Source organism: Seriola aureovittata, chromosome 4 (genome assembly GCF_021018895.1).
Source record: "Seriola aureovittata isolate HTS-2021-v1 ecotype China chromosome 4, ASM2101889v1, whole genome shotgun sequence".
NCBI lineage: Eukaryota > Metazoa > Chordata > Actinopteri > Carangiformes > Carangidae > Seriola > Seriola aureovittata.
This window is the reverse complement of record NC_079367.1, coordinates 25520594-25528025: the sequence shown is the minus strand read 5'-3', so window position 1 is coordinate 25528025 and position 7432 is coordinate 25520594.

The following is a 7432-nucleotide window of genomic DNA, read 5'->3' as shown; positions in this document are numbered from 1 at the left end:
AAAACTGTATGAGATGCATGTTGTTCTGGGGAGAGTAGAAAACTGTTTTATGGGATGTAAAATAAGTGAATGAATGTATAAAAAATGCAAGGCGTTTGAGCTTTTCCACACAAAATGCTGTTTAGTACAGTCATAGTCTTGTTCAGGTGCTGCTTGATTTTTTTCCCCTGACAGAGCTAACTGCCCAAGATAAAAGGAAAAAGATGCCTCTGGGCTAATGTTCAGACCTAACCCCCCTTTGAGTGAACTAATTAGTGTGATTAGTGTAGAGATTACTTGTCTGTGTGTCATTTGAGCGATCCTGTTTCCGCACTGTAGCTCTTTATCCCTATCTTCAGCTTCCCTGCTACAGCAGATAGGAGTAGTGCAGTGTATATACATAGTGGTCTTGTGACTCCAGCTTGCCGAAGCCTCAGCTTGTGGAGGCAATGAGCTGAGTTCTGTAATTTGGGGCAAGAATTGTAATTGCTCTGCTTTGCATCTGCAGACTGATGCTTTGCTGAAGGGTCTGGGTCCTACACAAACTCTTCCTGGCAGAGTTAAAGAGGCAGATATGCTATCTGGAAAAATCTGCAAGCTCTGGAGCTGAAAACAGTTCCCATACTGTCCCTCCTCTGCTTGGCCAAAGCTACAGAGCAAACAGCCAGTTGGACTGTCTGCTGGTTTTCCCTTTCTCTTCCTGACATGTGTTTTTCTACACAACAACAACAACAACAACAACAACAATGATAAACACAAATAGAAAAATGCACATGCTGACAAATGAGCAATGAAAAGAGGAACTCTGAAAATTCCTTTTGTGATATGGTGACGTGGAACAACCTTTCATAATCATTTGTAGGTTAAATTAGGCTCTTATTGTGAAACAAATCTCCACAGGACACTTTTCATCAGCTCCTCATTTCTGATAAAAGAATATCCAGATTTAGTTTCTAGTTCCATCATGCTGGTATCTGCATTTACAGATCTGGCAGGGCTCCATAAGGGAAAGTGTGCATGTGAATGTGTGTATGGTTCACGCACAACACAAACCAGAGCATTTGGAAAGCCAAGAGGGACTGTTTAAATGAAGATCTCGGGAGATTTATGGGTCCATTTACAGTGGTGCATTTTCTTATAGAGAAACAAAACAGATGTATAAGGCTACCGCCATTGCAAATGTTTTATTGACAATACGGCCCCGCGAGCTGAAAACCTTTCAGCCTGAGCCTGGACAAGTGCCACCAAAAATGAAGAGCAGCAGCACGGTTTGGCAGGGACGTTTCTCATGACTGCAGTAGGTGTGTTCATCACAACCATACAGCAACATCCCCGAGGCCCTTTGAGCCGCGGCCGACGTGTTTAAGGTTGATTTACGATTATTCTGTTTGTTTCCAGTGTTATTTCTCTGCATGGCATATTTGCTGCTCCACTTACTCGGATCAAAATATCTGTGTGTTTCTTCCACATTATGTTGCATGGTTTTGATTTTCCTGCAGTACCCAACCATACGCAGACAAGCAGCTAATGCCGAGTGATTTAAAGCAGGAGACGTACACAGGAAGGAATTTCTGATTGATTGAAATAATGAACAGTTCAGTTTGTGAAAGTTAAAGCCAAAAGGTCAAAGGGCAAAGCGTCTCAGAGAACAGACAGGAGTTGTCTTATCCACTAAAAATCAGCCCGCTGTGGCTGTGTTGCGTGTGCGAGTTTGCTCTCTTTGAAGCGTGGTGCTCCCGTCCGCGTAGCATGGCGTGACTGGAGCCAAACAGGGTGAGGAGACCTATGAGGGGAGATGTTCTGGTTGTGGTTATCGGTGCGCTATGCTGGCATCCAGGCAGCTCAGCATGTTGGAGAGATAACAAGCCTTTAGGAGGGGAGGGCGAGTGAGAGAGTCAGACCATCCACCTTTTAATACCATGTGACCAGGCCTCCACCCAGGTTGCGGACAATTGAAGTCTGAGCCAGTAATGCACATCTGTGCCTTATTTTATTGCTGTTCAATTTTGCATCGGTATGTGCAGAGGCCAACAAACAAAGCACAGTTCCACCTTGTTCCCATATCCCTGAGTGAAACCTGCCTGCCCCCCCCCCCCCCCCCCCCCCCCCCCCCGTCTGCCTTCCTCTCTCCCCCCGTGTGGAGACCTATTTGGACACACATAGGCATGCATTACAGAGAATGCAAAGGTACAGATCTTATATTGAAGTAGCATTCCAGGGTAGCCCCCACGGGGTAGATGACAGGGTTTTACTTAAAAGAAAAAAGGCATGCAGGGGGAGACTTGAAGTCTGAGGAGGATATTAGAAAAATACATTGAAAAACGTCCCCTCTGGCAATTTTTTTTCACTTTCAGGAACAATTTTGTACCTTTCCTTCAGAGGGAAAAGTGTGTTGAGTTGAGAGGGGGCAGGAGGAAGGGAGGGAGGGATGCTGTTTTTTTGCGTAGGTCTGAAGTGCAGAGGACGTAATGAAAACCAACTGGCAGGCCGTCACTATCTATCTATTCTGGTGCAGGAGTGCATTGACATGGAGAGGGAAAACAGGCCCTCTCCTAATCCAGTCAGGCCTGCACTTCTCTTTTTCTTCCCTCCTTCCATTTCTATCCTTCTCTTTCGTTTTCAGCATCCAACTGTTCCAAACTCAGTTGGTGCTTTCACAAAACAAGAGAATGACTCACAAACAGGATGATGATGTGAACTGATGTGTAGCTGTGCTGAGGTTTTTCTTTCTCAGAGACTAGATTCACAACAGCAGCATCGACTGAATTTCACTCATGTTCCCCCAACATGAGATTTCTCCTTTTTATCAGTGTTAACACAAATCCCCCGTAAAGAAATCAGATGTGTTGGGTCTTAAATCTGAATCTTTTATTTTGTCTTGAAATATTAAATCTTGGTTATCTGAAAATGATAAACACATCGGATTCCAGTGGACAAAATACAAATGAGCCAGGTGGGATTTGTAGTCCTGAATTTCTGTGTGTTTTGGATCACAGAGGCAGATTGAGGAGTCTGGCTGTTTGGTTGTGTCCCACCTGGCTGTGGCGGTGAAAGCAGTCTTTGGATGGACTCTGAAGGTTGCCCTGCGGTGGGAAGGGGGTGTGGGGTGGGGTGGGGGGTGGGGGGGGGTGATAAGGCTCTGAAGAGAGCTCTTTCACACCCACGCTGCTTCCTAATCCACACTGCACCACCCAAACCACCAAGCCCAATATTAGCCTTCCTGCAGCTGGCCAGTGCAGGTAATGAATATGAGCATGTTTGTTTGATTGCGTGTGTAGTGTTCCTGAGCTCAGGAGGGTGTGTAGCTGTGGATATTTTACTCTGATACAGATTTGGAATATGAAAAAAGCCAGGAGGGAAGTTTCCTGTTTTCTATATTTTTCCATATAGTTTACTGTGGATTGTGTTTACTTTCTATATTTATTATTTATATAATTGATTGATTGGTGATTGACGTTTTGTTCGATCAATAGTGTGAGACCCAAAGATATTCTCTTTACATAAGACAGGGAAAGGCAGAGAACCATAATGTTTCAAGGTCCCATATTTTACACTTTTATTTGAAGTTTTGATACCCATATCCAACAAGTATAGGACGGGTCAGTGAACCAATCAGAAGAGAGGATCTGAGTCTCCCTTCTGATTGGCTGTTGACTGAATTGAAATATAGCAGATTTCAGGTAAACACTCAAAGACACTAGTTGGATGGTGGGTCTGCATTGACCAGACTTGGGGCGTGGCTGAGTGTGGTGACTAATTTGTTGTTACATCACAAAGTTACGAAAGTCCTGACAGCTGGTTTTAAGGCTCAGTGTCTGAATACAGGCTGTGTGCATTTCTCTGTGGACTGAGGGTTTGATACCTTCACAGTATTAATATAGAGCTTAGACCTGATCTATAATCAAACAATACATGGACATCTACCTTTATACAATTTGGGACCTTTAAGGCCTTTGTTTGGAGTTTTGCTTGATGAAAACTTTTGAATGATTCTTCGGTTATCAAAAATATGGCTTATTTCTCTCAATCAACTTCCAGGACGATTATGAACAATGTTTTTGAGAAGATTCTTCTTAAAATAATAGTCAAATAGGCAAGCTCAGTGTGGATGTCGGTGCAAGTGACATTTAACAGTGAACACCTTCTTTGGTAAGAATATAAACTTAAGTAGATTTATTTGTCAGACTGATGAATACAGAGACTGGCCTGTCCATTAGCAAATGCTCTGTCAATTTCGACCAAACAAGGAAACTGAGCTGCTGTGGGTTCACAGTGACATTTAAAAGCATAAACATCTGTACAGACTCCACTGAATCAGACTTCATGTTAAAATATGTTTGAAACTGGTGAATATGTGATTATGAATACATCAGACAGGGTCTTTTATGCACTAAGAGGAAGCAGTGTGGTGCCTATTGTAGCTGTGAAACATTTATGACTGCTGCTCTGTACTTAAACGTTTGTTAACACTCCATCTACCCTTTCCCTAATCATCAGTCATTAGTAAAGTCCAACAGGCTCCTCTCATTAACCAGCCCAGGCTGACAGGTAGAGAGAGCCTTTCATTCTCTCCACATTTATTACTGCCTACTTTAATGAGCACTTTGGACCATCACCTCCACTCTGTGATTTATAACATTTTCAGCAGAGATCAGAGGCCCGGGCCTGTTGCGCGCCTGTGAAGCCGGCAGCCTTTCCTGACACCCCGGGCCGGCCTGGGCACTGGGGGGACACAGCTGGGCTCAACATGACGAGAGGTGTGAACTCCCCGGGCTTAATGAGCTGATGGAGGAGGCGGATTACAGAGGGGGTCAGAGGTGATGGGACCGGGGCTGAGGAGGCTGGTCTTAATATCCATGAGTCAGATTAAAACAGAAGAGATTAACTCAATGTGGAGTCCAGGAGAATTCCTCAAAATCAAAATGCTCATTCCAGGACGAGACAGATAACCTGTGTGTGTCCACCGGTACAGTGAGCGTATGAAATAATTCTCACAAATGCAGAAGCATCAAAACAAGGGAAATAATGCATGCAGGGTGGGACTGTTAATGAACAAGGTAACCCCAAAATGAAAACTCATTATCCTTTGACCTTCATGTCCAAAAAGAAAAAAACATGTCGCACTGTGGGTCCAAAAGACTGGTATTTATCTCCTTACCTCCCAAATTCTCCTGACTCGACAGCTCTGTTCTTACAAACAGACCAGACAGTAGCGAGCAGGTCTTAATGTGTGCAACCGCAGTTTAATCAGTGCGGAGAGTGAATGTTATTTTGTGGCTGTTAAATGTTTGTTATGCAGCATAAACTGTTTGGAGAAATTGAATATGCAATTTTTTTAATTATCTGAAATGGACCTTGTCTTCGATAGTTGTGGAGAGTTGTGGATAATTTGAGTATTTGGGCTTTTTGACAAAGATAAGGTCAAAAAATAATGACAGTTTTTTTCATTTTGGAAGCAAACTATTCTTTATATTTTCTTTATTTAAGATCCCATCGAGATTCTAGGAAAAGATCAGCAAGTAGTTGCACACAAGAAAGTACACAACAAATATTTCAAAATCCAAATGTCGTTAAAATAAAGGCTTCATGAGAATAAGAGTCATAAAGTGAGTGGAGGAGCAGGAGCCCGGCGCTCCAACCCCCTGATGTCACACGAAGCTTGTTTTGACGGTCACTATGTGGAAAATGATTCTTGGAGAGGTCAGGTTCATGTTAGCCATGCTCCTCTGCTGCCCTGACCCTCTGACTAGAACTACCCATGAGCACCTGGGGTGAGATCAGTCATTATCAAACCATCTTAGGAAGCTGGCAGGACGCAGCAGCATTAGATGACCCCGAACCGTCCAGTATCACAGAGGTGAACCTGAGCTGCCTGAGTGTTCCCTGTTGTGCCATCAATCTGTCCTGAGAGCTGAGGTTCCACCTGCCTTGTCTCTCTCTTTCAACCAATTTGTCCTGGCAGCTCCATTTTCCTTCAGATGTATCCTCCTATCTTCTGCACACACCTTTCATTCACTCGATCGTGTGATTGTTTCTTGTTTGTAACTCCGAAGCACCTCCGAAAAAAATGACACCGTGACCATTTGCAGAAGAAGCTCTATCACACTCAGTAAATGTAGACCTGCAAAAGCCATCGACTGTCCCGTTTGCACAGTGTGCAGCAACAATATTTGGTGTTTCAAGTTCTCAAATGTGGACACACCAAATTTAACTTCTCCATCTCACTGCGCCCCATTTCATTTTGAGTACACAGCTCCGCAGTGACCTCAGTCCATCAGGGCACGGAGGCAGAACGAGGGAGGAAGTCCAGTGAACTCATGCTGGGCTGGGACATTAACTGTGGGAGCACACAAGCCATGAAATATATGCCTCTTTAGAGAGAGCTTTTTATTCGCCTTTAACAGGGCTGTAAACTTGCCTTTCAGTGCTCTGATCAGGAGACCACAGGCACAGTGACACCAGCCTCATCGCTTCCCAACACGCTGATCTCATCTCTTCCACTATCTGTCCACACCGATGCACGAAACGGGATACAGGAAGTAGACATGAATTCAACTTTTGGGGTCAAGGGGACTTTTGTCCAGCAAGCCTAATTTGAAACAGGAGCCTTTTCAGACAGCTCTATCTGGCTCCCACTTGTACTGTCTTTCCAGCTGTCCCCTGGGAGCTGCGATTTATGGAGCAGAGTGGGGAGCACAGCCTGCGGAATGGAGCAGATTGTCCACGGATCTAGCTCGTCTCTCTGGCATAAAGGGGAGAAAAAGGAGGCGACGGGCAGAAGTGGGCGAGATACCGTGAGTTAAAAGAGAGAGAGAAAAAAAAAACAGAGATCATTATGAAGACATCAGTGTCTTCGCTTCACATCTGCCAGATTTCCCCAGAGCCCATCCTGTTCCGGGAGAAAGTCACTCCTCTGGGGTTTGATTGAACAAAACTCTTGTGTCTTGTCACTGATTAGATAGAGAGTGATCATCACGATGTGGTTGGAGAGACAAAACATGCATCCATATGGCTACATAGAAAAACAAACACACAGACATAGGAAAATGTAAATAGACATGTACGGTGTATCAGCGCACAGGCGTACACAAACATGCACGCACGCTGTCTTTGTTTACTCTTGGTACATTTTCCTGTGGCTCCACAGTGATTATCTGGTGATATCCTGCAGCGATTGTGCGCCTGGCCCCTGCTGAGGGCCGTGAGGCTCCACATCTGAGAAAGCGGAAGAGAGATAGATGGTATCTTCCTGGACGGTGTGTTTGACCAGTGCGACGCACAAACAAAAGTGATACTTCTCCCGGGACATGGGTGCTGTCTGCAACGGGAGACGCAAGCAAAAAAGGAAAGAAAAAGATGAGGGCAGCGGAGGCTCTATCACACCCTGACATCCTGTCCTATGCCTCCATTCTGTCTGTCTCTGCAGTTCTGCTCAAATCCATGAAAACAAACA